At 36.0% G+C, this 16,104-nt stretch overlaps 1 protein-coding gene across 1 annotated transcript in view; it reads left to right on the forward strand.

Annotated features, from left to right (window-relative positions):
* Positions 1-13,389: 13,389 nt before the first annotated feature.
* LOC145992726 (aromatase-like) overlaps positions 13,390-16,104 on the forward strand; it is a 37,834-nt gene continuing 35,119 nt past the window's right edge. Inside the window, exon 1 of the mRNA XM_083129111.1 lies at positions 13,390-13,544. The gene's annotated coding sequence lies outside the window, so the exon portion shown is untranslated. The remainder of the gene's footprint in view (positions 13,545-16,104) is intronic.

The raw sequence follows: 16,104 nt of genomic DNA on the forward strand, positions 1-16,104 counted from the left end.
AAGATATTTCTGAAGTCTCCCTCTCAAACCCGAAAATTTCAAGAAGTTGCGCCTGAGCTTAGTTTACCTCCGCAACCAGTCTTGACAAGATGGGGAACCTGGATATCAGCAGCTATATATTATGCTAACAACCTTGAAAAAATCAGTGAGGTGATCGATGCTCGTCCAGAAAATGAAGCGGCTTCAATTCGTGAAGTGAAAAAACTCCAGTGCTATTCAGAACTGAAGAATGAACTGTCGTTTATTTTTGCACATTATGGTGCATCGCCAGAGACAATTACAAAGCTAGAGAAAAGAGGTGAGACTCCTGTAGCATCCAGGAAAATCTTCGAGGAATCTATGCAGCAGATGATGGAAGTGCCAGGAGAAAAGGGATCAGCTGTTGCGGAAAAGTGCAAACGGGTAGTGAGTGCAAATAAGGACTTGAAACAATTGAAAACAATTTGTGATATTCTAAAAGGTGAAAATGCTGTTACCAAAATGAGCTCAGCTACATTAGCTTGTTTTATGTATGCTCCAATAACTTCTGTCGAAGTAGAAAGATCATTTTCTATTACGAAAAACATTCTCTCTGACAGACGACTATCAATGAATGTTGAGAACTTAAAAAAACACCTTGTAGTTATGTGCAATCAAGACGGAGAAAATTGAAATGCTCTTCCCAATGTAGATTTTAACATGTTGCCAGAAATTATAGATAAAAGTAAGCGACTTACAAATGTGCCTCTTTTTCGGTTTATTTTGCCTTTTTTTCATTTTAGTGCCTATTTTACACATTATAAATGCCTTTTTGCCTGTCTATTTTAACGAAAATAAATGCCTGAACTTCCGGGCTCTAATCATTACATATACAAAACCTAAATCCTTCAGATCTCGGAGAAAGCAAGGAAAGCCATACGCTCAAAAGTTTTTTTTTCAATCAATCAATCAATCTTTGAGAGCCGCCCAAGGCTTCTTTTCGTATGGATTGGTATTAAATGCATATACATGCGTGTTTTAGGGTGACATCTCAATTTCTAGTTTATGTGAAAAGGTAAACTTGAAACGTTCTTTAGTCAAAAGAACATGATTTAACTAAAAGAACAAATAATAACTTCACATGAAAGACTCGAAAGCATACACGTGATGCCTCTCAGGGTATGGGGTAATATCTCTCTTCGTTCGTTGGTCAAAACAAATCAAAGTCAAGTTTTCGCTAAGAGAAAAGAATTATATTTTACGTCTTAGCAAAATAAATACTTATGTGCATAAAATCCACTTCAGTCAAAGAAATAACAGCTTCTTACAATTCAACTTAACCACTCTTTAAAACTCGAAGCCCGAACTCCCAAGTCAAGACAAAAGACACTCGTAATTCCCATGGCAACAGCTCTTAAAAAGATAATTATATACAGGTTAGTTACTATCCTGACATTATCAGTGATAGGTAAATTACAGTAATTGATATTACAAAAACAATAAACATTTGTACAAGAAAAGATAATTAATAACAATAGATATTAACAATAAATATTTGTGCAATGGGAAAGGACGTGTCAATTGCCCCCTCCGAAGAAAAATCAAAATCGACGACAAACTGGAAAACTTTCAACAGTCTAGGAGATTTTGGTTTCAATCTCTGGAAAACAGTTTACAATTCTTCATGTCTTTAGTTCACAAGTTCCGAGTTAAAACTGGTCGTTTGAATAAAGATTCATTTTTTTGTACAGCATGGGACTTCTGATACATTTTATATAGACGATGATACTCCATACAAATAAGAAAACCAGATCATGTAAACATTCAGCAGATTATTCAAATATGCTCTCGTTCTACAACATGTCGTAACCACAAACTCATAGAAAACGTTTCCAGTGCCAGGCCTTTCCAAAGACACCTTCCTATGGATAGTCAAGATTTCAACTTAAATCGGTTCTTCGTTCCATTTTCAGTAATTTTACTAGAATCAATCTTCTTCTTCATATGTTCTGGTGAAGGAATCCATTTCTAATGGCTAGCTTTAAATTTCCGGATGCTTAACTGCTTGTCTACGGAAATATCCTCGTCTAGCTCCTTTTAAATCGACACTCCATCCACCATTAAATATAATATTCTATGTATAAGACTGATCTCAGTTTTATACTTTCGCAGAAACGATTAACCAACAGCAGATCTTATGGTAAATCTTTAACAATTAAGATTTCCATTAGAATGGTGCTTTCAGTAGTTTCGAGCACTGAGTTACGCTTGCCTACAAATTCAAGTTCTGAGTTCTAGTTCTAGCTCACTGAATTTTTATACTGAACGATCTGCCTTAAAGTACAGGTAAATTCTGATTTGTTATGAATATCAGCATAATATCATTGTCAGCAGACTGTAAAATCTCTCTTCTTGCCACCAGTTTCCTCCGAGACTGCCTAACATAAGGAACGTTTCTATGTCAAGCGAGGGGTGAAATCCTACTCCTGGTCCAGATTAGATCCGGTGTCCCAACAGAAGTTCCTCGTTACTGCCACACTTCGCTGTTGCTCAACGCTGGGATATGGTTCAACAATGTATGTCTGCACGCCACTGCTCGTCATTTGAGTTCCGGGAGCATTATTGCTATCTCTCGGTGGAGATAAACGTTGTTGACTTGGCGAAGAAAATCCGCTGTTAGGATACGGTCTATCGTAAGGATTACCTCTGGAAGCTGGATATTCTCGTCGTGATCTAAACTGACGCTGTTGACGGTAATTATTTCCATTTCTAGAGTATGGACTCTCAGCTGGGTTACTCCTATTTTGTTGCTGAACTAAGCGAATTCTAGACGTTCTTTGAACATCTCTGCTGTTTTGTTGAGAGCCAGTTTCTCGTCTCCATGTAGACCGCCAAGCATCTTGTTCCTCTGCTTGCTCATATCTCTTAACAAAATCCGCTAAGAGATCCACGGTGTTCGGAGCATGAGCCAAGCACAATTGCTTTACTCTAAAAGGTAGTTGTCCGATGATTAGGTTAACTACTTCCTGCTCGGTGTAATGATTACTCAGATTCCTATAGGCAGAGTACACAGACCAAACGTATTCCTCCACATTGTTATCATTCTGCTTATTGTACCGCCTAGTCCTCACAGATGCCAATTCTCTCTCTTTCGCTTCTGTTGAAGCAAACCGCTTCTTGAATTCTCTGCAAAAATCAGAGTAAGTGCGGAAATCATTCTTATGCGAATAAAACCAGTGATAGGCCTTTCCAGTTAACAAACGTGGAATGATTTCAAGCCTATAATGTTGAGGAATCTGTAGAATTTCAAGGTTTGTATTCAATTCCTTTAAATATATTTCAGCTGAAGTAGCGATAATATTGCCGTCGAACTTTCTCATAGAATTGATGTCTGCCATTCTAGGAGTTACCCCAGTGTGTACAATGCGTGAAGAAGGCTCTCTTCTGTTTCTTCGGCTGCGAGCAGTTGATTCACTGTCTGAGGAGCTGGATTCGTTCATCTTCTTGTACCTCTTTTTCCGTGAGGTTTTTCCTTGTAGGTTTGAAGCTTCATCTGAACAGATGGGATAAAATGTCGATCTTCCAGAACCTTCATCAACACGGTGGATTTTAGGATGATCAGAGTTCGTCTGGATCTGTAACCTATTCAGCTGATCAGAAATATGAACAATTTCACTACAGATATGACCAACATCTGAGGAAAATTTGTCTTCTTTAGTTTCAACTGTTTTCCTCCATTCTTCGTCTGCTTTTCGGTATCCCTCGGTTTCATTTATATTCTCAGCAAGTTTCTCTGCCACTTTGTGATTAATGGTATCTTCTAACTTGTCTGTGATAACAGTTACCTGGTGATTCACATTTTCAAACACTTCCTTTCTGAAACTGCTCTGTTCTTCAGCGATTTCCTTACGAAAGTTACCCTGAGATTGTTCAACCTCTTCTCTCAACAGGGCAATTTCTTTTTGCACATTTGATTCCACTTGTAGAGAGTTTGCTTCAAACGTCTGACGTAAGTTAACGATCTCTATTTGAATGCTTTCTTTTATCTTCTGATGATTTTCTTCCATTTTTACAGTCAAATTGTCCAGTCTCTGTCCCATCTCCAAAGCTGATTCTGTGAGTTTTGAATAACCCTGTGAAAACTTCTCTTCTAAGCGCCTTTCTGATTCCACCAGATTTCTACCACTTTCCTCTAACTTTAAGTTCAAACTGCATTCCAACATGGCTACATTCTCCTGAAACTTAGCTTCCAGATTGCTGGAACTTTCTCTAATCTTTTCCTTAATTTTTGATTCCAGAGAATCCAAAGCAATGGCGTTTTCTTGGATCTTTGCTTCCAGATTGCTGGAACTTTCTCTAATCTTTTCCTTAATTTTTGATTCCAGAGAATCCAAAGCAATGGCGTTTTCTTGGATCTTTGCTTCCAGATTGCTGGAACTTTCTCTAATGTTTCCCTGAATTTTAGTTTCCATAGCCCTTGTACTTTCCTCCAACATAATCCGTATTGAAGAAAGCAGATCTGCTGTAACTGGAACTGACTGCACTGGAGATTCATTTTCCTCAGCCGACGATTTACTTGCACTTCTCAACATCTTCTTATCCATATTCTTCTAGCACAGAATTTCCATCACAATCACCAATCAATTACTCTTCACGAACACACAAAAATGAACACCACTAACGAAACAACAGATTTCGGGCCCCGCGTTGTTGCGCCAAAATATTGAAACGTTCTTTAGTCAAAAGAACATGATTTAACTAAAAGAACAAATAATAACTTCACATGAAAGACTCGAAAGCATACACGTGATGCCTCTCAGGGTATGGGGTAATATCTCTCTTCGTTCGTTGGTCAAAACAAATCAAAGTCAAGTTTTCGCTAAGAGAAAAGAATTATATTTTACGTCTTAGCAAAATAAATACTTATGTGCATAAAATCCACTTCAGTCAAAGAAATAACAGCTTCTTACAATTCAACTTAACCACTCTTTAAAACTCGAAGCCCGAACTCCCAAGTCAAGACAAAAGACACTCGTAATTCCCATGGCAACAGCTCTTAACAAGATAATTATATACAGGTTAGTTACTATCCTGACATTATCAGTGATAGGTAAATTACAGTAATTGATATTACAAAAACAATAAACATTTGTACAAGAAAAGATAATTAATAACAATAGATATTAACAATAAATATTTGTGCAATGGGAAAGGACGTGTCAATCTTTAATGTAAACAAAAGCATGCACGTCACAGTTAAAGATTTTTGAATCTACAAAGAAAATCCAAAACACATTCCCGCCTCGCCGGCCTCCGTAGTGGAAGGGTTAGCATAGCGCGCTAAGACGCCAGGGGTCCCGGGTTCGAATCCCAGCCTGGGCATGGATGTTATTTGTGAGTGTCCACCAATTCCATCATATCATCACTTATCCTCATCTTCGCGATTAGCTAAAAGTGGCAGAAATTGGAATTAAAATAAACCAAATATATCAATCAAACATTCCCGTCTCACTCAATGACTTTGTGAATCCAATCCAAAATATACCAATAGAAGCTGCAGTGTCTCATTTATCTCGTGCATTCATCTGACTAATGAAATTTTCTTACAGTTTGACTTTAGGGTTTATCTTAAAATGGCGTTGTGTTTGTGTTGCATTCGATACCAAAATCAGATTTTAAGCAATTAATGTCCAATTATATTATTAACCTAATACATAGGTAAAAATAAGTCCCCCCTCGTCTGATATAATCGCAGATTGCATCCGGTTTAAATGTCTAGGAAAAATTCATTTCACCTAGGAATGATATCCCGATGCGATGAGTCTAGAATTGTCACAGCCTCATCTAGTCTCATGTGTGGTGAGGTCCTTCTCGTTCTTGTTTGTGTTTATTTTTCTTTCGGTTTCCACTCTGAAGTTATTAAAAACACATTCTTGACCTATTTCATGCTCAGATAGCCTAGGGACTCTATTTTATAAAAATCTCTTAATACAGTATATGGGTTTAAGTATAGTAATCCGAACACCCTCTTGCATAGTTATGAAAAATATGGGTGAGGTACAGTAGTAGTACATTGTAACCCCCCCCCCCCCCAAGTTGGTCTGTCGTATCTCATCTCGTTCGGGTAAGTATTTCGTTTCGGAAAATTCCATTTTAAATATTCAACAGAAAATGGGATCAGTCATTCATTCTTCAGATGAAGATTTGTATCTTATCTTCGAATCGACGCGACCACCTCTTTAGAAAAGTGTACCCCCTTACGCAAAGATGCATTCGTCTGCAGTGTAATTTTCTGAGAGCAACTCTGATTCCATCGTCCCACACACATTTTAAACAATTTTCATCTCCTTAAAGATGTTTTCAAGAACATAGGTCAATGAACTAATAAGTAGCAAGCACAATGTAGTAGAATCAGTTTACAATGGTTCGAATTTCTGTGGTAAGGAAGATTAAGTTATAAAAAATATTCACTTTTTTATTGGGTGAATTTAAAATAGGATCCTTTAACAGTAGCACCTTACGTCTGCTGTCAAATTACCAAAGGGGGGTACAGAGGGTACAACTCGATTTACGGATTTAGGGGGTACAGTAACCCCCTTCAAAAATTTGAAGGGGTACAATGTACCCCTGTACCCGCCGTTCCTGCGCCACTGATCCGAACCCTAGCATAATAGTTCTAAACCTAGCAACATTTGAACTTCGTTGGCACCTAGCGCTCTGTGTTTGGCATAATGGAAATATCCAGCATCATCTCGAAAACGGGCGTCCCTGGAAAACGGAGATATTTCGAGGAAATATACATTTAAAAAAAAAATCTCCAGATCTTCATTGTAACGTGTGTACATTTTAAAGCCGGCCCCGGAACGTATTGTAACTTAATGCTCCTCACGCACTTTTAAGGATAAATAATGGAAGGGAACTTTAGTGATGCTGGTTAAACGGTTTCCAGTAGGAATTACCTACTTGGCGCTGGACTGGCTACCCATTTGCTAGTTTTCGCCTCACACGATCAGGTCCGTAGCTAGAATTGGCCTCCAGGGGGACTCACGGATTATCAGAGGGGCTTTGTAAACCAAGTCCATTTTTATTTAAAAGAAATGACAGCATTAAATGAAGATGTGTGTGGGGGAGGGGTGTCATTAACATATATAAAATTTATAAATATCACAGATACTACATTTTTCTATTCTTTTAAACAATCTCTTGAAGTGTTAATTGACTGATACTGAAATCATCCCTTAAACACTCCATACTACTTTAGATGATACATGTATCACACACAAGAAACGCACAATATTCAATCACATTGCCTGCTACAGAACATTTCACCCCCGGCCGAAGCAATGAAACTCCCCATCGTTTCCAAAACTTGGGAACTTTTAACCTTTGATTGATGCAGCTGCGAAGTGAATTTGCATGATGACATCAAAGTCACGGATTTCTGTCTAAACGGGAGGTCGGAACAGGGACAGTGAAGGTACAGATAGAGAAGCTTCCCTATGAAAAAAAAACTTACAAAGTGTAGATACTCTTCAAAATATTTGCAGCTACTTAGACTCAGCTCATAAACAAGATGAGCGAATGTAATAGCTGCTGTTCATAGTCTGTGGATTTATCCTTAAAGTTGTGAGCTGTCTACATTTTCACTCTTCACTGCAAACAAATTATGCAAAATAATTTTATAGTTTTACCTAATGTCAAGGAGGCTGATGGCAGTGCCGGGTGTGTGTGTGTGTGTGTGGGGGGGGGGGGGGGTGACGGCAGGTCCAGCCTCTCCCTGGTTCCTGCCTGGCTACAGGCCTGCACACGATACTTGTTACCAGTGGCGTACGCAAGGGAGGGGGTTACCGGGTTTAAAACCCCCCTGAGCTTTTGAAATATTAGCCTATGGAAAATGCTAAAATGCTGTAGAAAAAATTTAAAATGGCTAATTTATCACAGTCAAAGATCTGCGACAGTAGTAGTAATAATAATAATAATAATAATAGTTTGAATCATTATTCCCATGCAGCATGAAGAAAAACACAACATTCCAATCACAATCTAAGCGGCCGCAAAGATCAATTTTGCAATTTTTTTGCAAGAAAAATTCGCGCAGACACTCTCGCGAGAATAGTAAAAATTCCTTGCTTCGTCGCAGTGTGCCGACCTTATTGCAAACGTTCTTCCCGGTACTGATTTCACATCCCCTTGTGAACTCTCAAGTGATGCTGAGTATACATCCACATCATTAAATAATGTTGAAGAAGTGCTTTGTGAATCACCTAGAAGTGATAAATGTGTTGGAATGTCCTTAAATTACTTTTCAACGAAAACATAGATGCAGTGGAATTTAGCGACATGTAGGCTATTCTCGCGCCTCATCATCATCCTGGTAAAGGTAATGTAAATTTCCCCTTGCATATAGCACCGTGCCATGAAGGCGCACGTAGTGATGTGGTGGGCCCTAAAGATTCTCGATCTCGAACCATTTTGCAGGAGATATGATCGGCACCATGCTCCGGCAGCTTTCATCAGCCAGAGTTGCTCTCAGGTGCCCATTGTTATGAGGCTAGGTGCGGAGACAAGGCTGGATAAATTACAACCTATTCCGGTAATCGAACGATATCCCACGAAGTTGTCAGACTAGACCAGCGCGGCTCCTTGAATGAGTTTCATATTTCGATTATTTCAATAAATTTAATATATTTGCTTGTTTTTATGAATTTTCTAGTTCACACTTAAAATGTCTCACTTATCAGATACAAATAACCGTTGACTAGCCAATTATTTTGTAACAAAGGAACAAAAAAATGTAATTTTGTTCTATTTCTATTTTTAACAATTACTGTAAAATATTATTCTCTGTAAACATTATCTTTTCTGTGTAAAATATAATTGTTAGTTGCACTGATAGGTACAAATATTAACTTTATACGCCTTCATACACTCTAAATAACATAACTTTGATATATAAATTAGTAACAATTTGTTAGAAATTAAGTTAAACTGTAGAATTGTTTTCTTAAATAAATATAAAGTAGTGAAATACTAAACAAATAATTCCTTCTTTTGTTATTTAAAGAATGCCAAACAGTGTAAACCAGTTGCTATATTACATATTTAATTAATCATTTATCAAGTATAAATCATAAGACCTGGTAAATAACATACAAACATAAAATTTGAAGGCAGTAACAATATTTTTTTAAAAAAATACTGTTTTTTATCTGACTTTTTGAATTAAATACTTGTCTGGGCGGTTACCATTTTTAAATTTTGTCATCGGATCTTGTGCAGAATGGCTATAAAATATGTTTACAGACTAACAGATTATTATTTATCTTCAAATTTCGCAAGTAAGCTTTTAAGTTTCTCAAATATCATCATATTTAGCTAACAGTACAGCATAACCAGTACTTTTATGATAGAAATGTTCTGGTGGTAGAACCTACACCTACTGTAATATCTCTGTGGTATTAACTTATATGAAGCCCATAACTTTTGGGACTGTTTCTCGCCATTCACCCTTAGCGTCGCGATTAGCCTCAGAAGAAAAAAAAGCGAAATCTTATATTTGTTCCTTTTATATCTCTGAAACCACCTATACTATAGAACTACATTTAATGAATTTTGCAATCTTCCTGTTTGATCTGTTAAATAATCCAGTCAATAAAAATATACTTACATTGAAAAATCTGTTTTTCAGATACTTTAATCGGTAATATGCTTTTGCGTACTTTCTCAGAAATATATACAATCATAGTTCTTTATAAATTTAGCACCTGATATAGAATATCGAAGACTAGTTAGAGTTGGCCTGTAAGTGCTTCTGGTACATGTAGTTACTTGAAAAAGTAAATATTGGGTGTATAAAATATAGCATTCTTGTGAAACATTGAAAAAATCAACCTCATTTCCCCGTAGAATTAGCTGTAAGTGCTTCTTGCAGGTTAACAAAGCTCTGGCGTGTGGTCCTACGTCACCTAGAATCCTCTGTAAGGTTCGTGTTGTCCTATAAATTGTCGATATACATGCTAAGTCCCTAGTTACAGCCTAAGCTTTTAGCTTCAATCAGAGGATTTTAGTCCTCAGATAGTGATTGTAGCCTGGTATAATAAACCAAATGGAAATAACCCAAATGTTGATGCACCCAAAAAAACAGTAATACTTGAAAAATACCTTGAAAAAGGCTATAAAGCTAAATTTTTCTTCTAGCATTAAAAAAAGTTTAGCAAGTGGACCTATGGTCCATATAGTCAGTCGTCTGTGAAGTTCGTTTTGTCCTGTGAATTGTCAATATATTGATCAATGGTTATATTTAAAAAAAAAAAAAAGAAACAATGTTGGTAAGCGTTCAGTTATGGACCCCTCGGTAAAAAGATTTCAGTCTTTATAGACACATAATTATTTTAGTTACAGTAATAGTTTGGCCTCGTATAAAGGTAAATATTCGAAATGATGAACATTTCGTGTACTTTATAAAGTAAGCCTTAGCTAGAAATACAATAACAGCGTTACAGACATAAAAATTAAGCAACCTTTGACAAATAGTTGTGGGTTATCTGAGATCGAAATTTTCATGCCCTCTCTCCTGCATAAATAGGCTCTAGAATTCACTAAGCCTCAAAATAATATTGGGTACATGAAATAAAAAGCAGATGGAGAGTGGTGCTGATCGCATCATCTCCAAAACAGAAAGAAAGAAAAAAGTATACGGAGCCTTACGTCATATATTTAGAAAACTTTAACTAGTATAACAGTAACAAAATACTCAGCAAACTCTAAAATAAACAAACTTTCCTACGTAGCAGGCGTAACCTGCCCTAAATTAACATCGAAATACAAAACCAAAAATAGCATAGTGGAAATCAGTAAACTCTAATAATAATAATAATAATAATAATAATAATAATAAAAATAATATATTCTGTGGCTTAAATTTTACCGAAAAGTACTTTTTCTTTAGCGTTTTTGAAAAGATATAAATAAATACTAAACTCTAAGTTAAAAATTTGTAAATGTATGTGTGATACAAAACAAATAAATAAGAACTAATACAAACCCTGCAAAAGAATCATTAAAAAAGTTGAAAACATCTCTTTGTGCATCCAAAATATAATAAAAGATCCATCCTGAATGGATTAAATTGTGTTATTTGAGTAATAATAAGCCTAAACTTGTAAAATAAACAGACATAACTCGACAAAATATACTTTGTGTGTCGAATATAACTAAAAGTATTTCCTGAACAGATTGAATTGTGTTATTTGAGTAAAAAATACATATAAACTTGTAAAATAATAAATTAAAAGTTGAAAAAAATCTTTTCGGGTCTAAAATATAATAAAAAATGTTGCCTGAATAGATGAAATTGCGTTATTTGAGTAAAAATACATAAAAACTTGTAAAATATTTGACAAAAAGTCAAAGTTTGGTAAAGAATAAACTCAATATTATGTTAAATAGCACACAGTAACATAAATTTACTAACTAAATCAATAATCAATTGGTCCGAGGTTCGATACCCCGTGATAAAAGCAAATAGTGAAAACTGTAGGCCCAGTCCCAGATAGCTTTCTCTTCTTCCTAATTCAAATAAAACCCTTACGCTTCGTTCTCCTTGTTCAGAGTAAAATTCTTGCTCCAATCTAATTGGGTATCCCAAAATCCTTTTTTCTTGTGTTCTCGGTAACGTTGGCCTACTTTGACAGAAACCTGTTCAGACATGCAAATGTTCTACCCTAAAACCCTCGCTACACCATCCCGTGCCTTGGAGGCAAACCTGAGCGGAATATTAATGGGCGGCGGAAACCGGTTCTACAAGCGACGCATAGCTTCAGGGATTTGACCTTGACCGCCCAGTCCCAGACATCCTTTGTTGTCTGGTTCAATCCCTCCGCTGTTCTACGGCGTTGCATACATTTCCCCTGTTCTTGCGTTCTGGTTAACCTTGGAAAAAACCGGTTCTTAAAATCTACTGACGCGTTCTGTGATTGGGGAATCAGGTTTTCGCGTTCTTTCTTTGTTCTGGCGTTCTGACGTCATTTGACCTTGACCGCACATTCCCCAAATTCCTCTGTCTACCCTCAGCGCGGAGTTCAGGTTCGGATACGGTATTCTATATAGCGTCTCGGATCAACTTATATCATACCATAATAACATTCATTATTATTACATAGTACACTATAACCATTTATTACCGTTACATATCGTGGGTTCGAGTACCGGGACAGTCCCAAATCGTAATTGGATCTGTACCTACACCCATTATCACCATTCATAGCGGTTCATAAACCATAAACTCTAATTTTATATTATAAACATTAATTATTAACATTTTATACATTACATACTTTACAGTAATGAATATAAAACCATATGCATAACATATAGTACCTTTAATTATCATCTATATACATATTTTTCGTAAAATGAAAAATTATATATTCATAAAAGTTATAAATATGCAAATACATAAATGTAAATTATTCTAATGATATGCAAATTTATTCAAATTATGCAAATTAGTTCTTAATTATATGCAAATTAATTAACACCTGTGCACTAATTGCCCTTGGCTGCGATATAAGCTACTCTCACTGTGCAGCGTATCTCAATGAGAGACTACCAGGGCTTTGGATCGGGCGTGCTAGTGATGAAGATAATGTGCTTTTGAAATGGCCGCCACGCTCACCAGACCTGACGCCTTCTAATTTTTCTCTGGGGTTATAACACACTGTATTTTTATAATTATCGAACTATTAAAATATTGGATTTTCACCTGTATTTAGAATAATAAACAGACCGTCCTGGAAATGAAAGTCCATTGTAATAAATAAATAAATAAAACAGCTTCAAAATGGAATGGTAGTTTGGCAGGAACGATGGGTGGCAAAGTAGCTAGATTCCAACGACAAACTATCAGCAATCACGAGCTTTTAAGAACATTTTTGTAGTCGCTAAAAAGCTTGAAAGAATAGATTGGCATTTCATTTAAGCGTGGGATAAAAATCAATAGTTTCCTAGGTTGCACTGCCTTAAAGTTTTGTTGATAGTTTCAAAACTATGTCTAGACCATATTCTTAGAGTTTAAGGAACGACACACGTACCAGTTTTGCGACATCATCCGGGATATAGTTTATTAGTAAAAACCATCAAAATATAGTTGGTTGTTTCAGAGGAGACAACTGACTCTGAAATTTCCCAATAATGCAACCATTTAAGTGATACGTGATAGTATTGACTATATGCTCTCTGGTATTGACATTAAAAAGATAAATGTTAGAGGCGAGGGAAAAATCAGTGGGGATGTAAACTTTGCGCCGCATCTGAACTTGAACGAACTTTGTTTTGTTGATAATTGTCCAGTTTTGTGTTGACTATCTTCTTGAACTGAGGGCACATTTCAAGATATCAATTGCTCAGAAGCTTTCACTAAGTGTTTTGCGAAACAAGTCGTAAGCAAGTTGCATTTCCCTTCTACTCTTGGGGAATTCCCGATTTGCATTTTACACATCAAAATAATTTCATCACGTGAATGTATAAATAGTTTTGTGTGAACTTCAAACTAATACGTTCCGGGCAGACGTGCTTGCTATAGGCAGGTAAGAGCAATTCATTGTATTATTATTATATACATATTATAAATTAGATTATATAAATTTTATTATTGGGTGGCCGCGGTGGCTCAGTCGGTAACGCGTCTGACTACCATGCTAAAGGTCCCGGGTTCGATCCCCGGCCGGTTCAAATCCGGGAACTTTTCTAACGATGGAAGCGGCCCCGGCGCCCACCCAGCTTCGAATAACATGGGTACCTGGGGGAAACCCTGGGGGGTAAAGGCGGTCAGGGGCGTGATGCTGATCACATCACCCCCACTCACGACCGGATCAAGAAAGTGTGGGGCGTTAACCCCACACCCCCTATACGCCTTCATGGCGTAGTGCTATGCACAGGGGAGCACTTTACTTTACTTAAATTTTATTATTCCTTCATAGGCATGTTTAAAATTATCGCTTTACGACTATTCATCACATCAACATATAATTTACATAAGTTTAAATAAAATTTAATATCTCAGAAACTAAAAATGGTAGAGTTAAGAAATATACCTATTTCTTTCCATCATGGTTCAAGCTATAAGGTAACCAGAAAAAATAGATGGAGAGGAAATTTTCAAAAATATATTTTTTTTCCCCCACGAAAAATCAACTTTTCTCCTTCCTTATCGGAGACAATGTTAGACATACATTCAAGGGTAAAAAGTTTATCGGAATACTGGCAAGTATATGTTTCAACCTCGTATAAAGAATTGTGCACTTTATACTTTTTTATTATTATTATTTAATTTCAAATTTGCGCCGAAAACCCACTGCTCATTTAAAAGTTGGGTGCTTACTCCATCGTGTCACGACAACGATGAAAATAATAGTTATTTGAGGACCGATGGTATACACTCTCAAAATAGGCACCCAAAAAGGCACAGAAAATAACAAAATAGTCATTGAAATTGATAGACATCCACAGATTATAACCATTTTCCTGTTTCAGGCACTCTAAAAACAAAAGAGCGTTTTGGGATGGGAAGGTCGAACGGGTCCGTTAACCCCCCCCCCACATCCATTTCAAGTTTGTTATTTTTCTTGGTAATAACAAAAATAAAATTTATTTAGTTATTCGAACAGAATAACCAAAGTAAAAATTGCATTAGATCGAAAAAATTAAACGAAAAACACAGGGAGCATGTTGTATTGCCATATTCTACCATTTAATAAAACAATAGAAGGTTCCAGTTTTCAAAATTTCAAAAATTATAGTTTTCGTGAGAGGTCACACAATATACAGCCTGAGAGTAGAACTTCCTCTAACTTCTACAGCCTTTCCTTGAATTTATGTTTATTATATTTAACTTTATAACAAAATACAATTACTGTGAATTTCAGTACACTAACTGTAGGAATGTAAAAAAAATATGAAACAACAGTTGTCCTGGATATTCACTCATCTGCTGGATCGAGTAATAAAGTCTATGTAATAATAATAATAATAATTTGGAATTAATTTGTTTATTTTTATTAGTTTATAATATTTATTATTGTACAAGAACAATTTTTATATAATAATAATTTGGAATAGAATTTGTATATTTTTATTCGTTTATATTTATTATTGTGTAAAACAATTTTATTTGTCTTTTTTTTACTATTCTTGTTATTATTTCTACTATTCAAGATTTATCATTGGCCCGACCCCCCTTCCAAAAAAATATGGTGACGCCAATTCCACAGGACAAAAAAGGCATAAGGGTCCACAATGAGATAGTTATCTTCACTAATTACACCAGCATCACTTTCTACATTTCTCGCATACGCCTCAGTCCAATGAATGAGGGGTTAGAGCTTTGCTCGTTCTTTCAGTGAATATGTAGACTGATATGATACATTCCGATTAGTTGATCATGTTGTTCATTGGCGCACAGAAGGGGGGTTATGGTGGTCAGAACCCTCCCTGGGCCATCATGTTGTACAGAAAGTTACAATTTTCCACAATTTTATAATGAAAAATTTCTCATCCTCGTATCATTTTCAGATAAACTTACAAACTGCTTACCAGCGACGTTTACAGAATGATTTAAGTTATTTATACAAAATTGTGAATGGCAAAATCCGCTGCAACACACTTCTAGAGGAATTCCACTTTAGAGTACCTATGGGCTCACCTCGCAATACAAGATTATTTTATACAGAAAAACCTAGACTTGAAATTCAAAAAAGATCTATCTTTTACAGACTTGCCACACAATACAATGATCTATCATCAAGAATCGATATATTTTCCTCAGAGTTTGCCTTTCGGTCATCAATTAGAAGAAATGTTTGTAAATAATATCAAATAGTGCTACTCGCTTTTGTGTTATTTTGTTACTTTTATTATTTTTTAAATGTTTTGCTTATTATTATTATTAATATCTTTGCATTTTCATTTTTGACAATTTCAGTGTAAAATGGCCAAGTGAAATTTTCTCAATAAATAAATAAAAGGAATAACTGTTTGGAACGGTACAACAGCATTTATGAATCGTTGTACCCTTTTGTAGGACTTTCAATTCATCCCGCATCAAAGTTGTAGCTTGAGAATAAGAACCACACCAGTCTTTCTTTTTTT

Source organism: Lepisma saccharinum, chromosome 9 (genome assembly GCF_977018435.1).
Source record: "Lepisma saccharinum chromosome 9, izLepSacc3.1, whole genome shotgun sequence".
NCBI classification, from domain to species: domain Eukaryota; kingdom Metazoa; phylum Arthropoda; class Insecta; order Zygentoma; family Lepismatidae; genus Lepisma; species Lepisma saccharinum.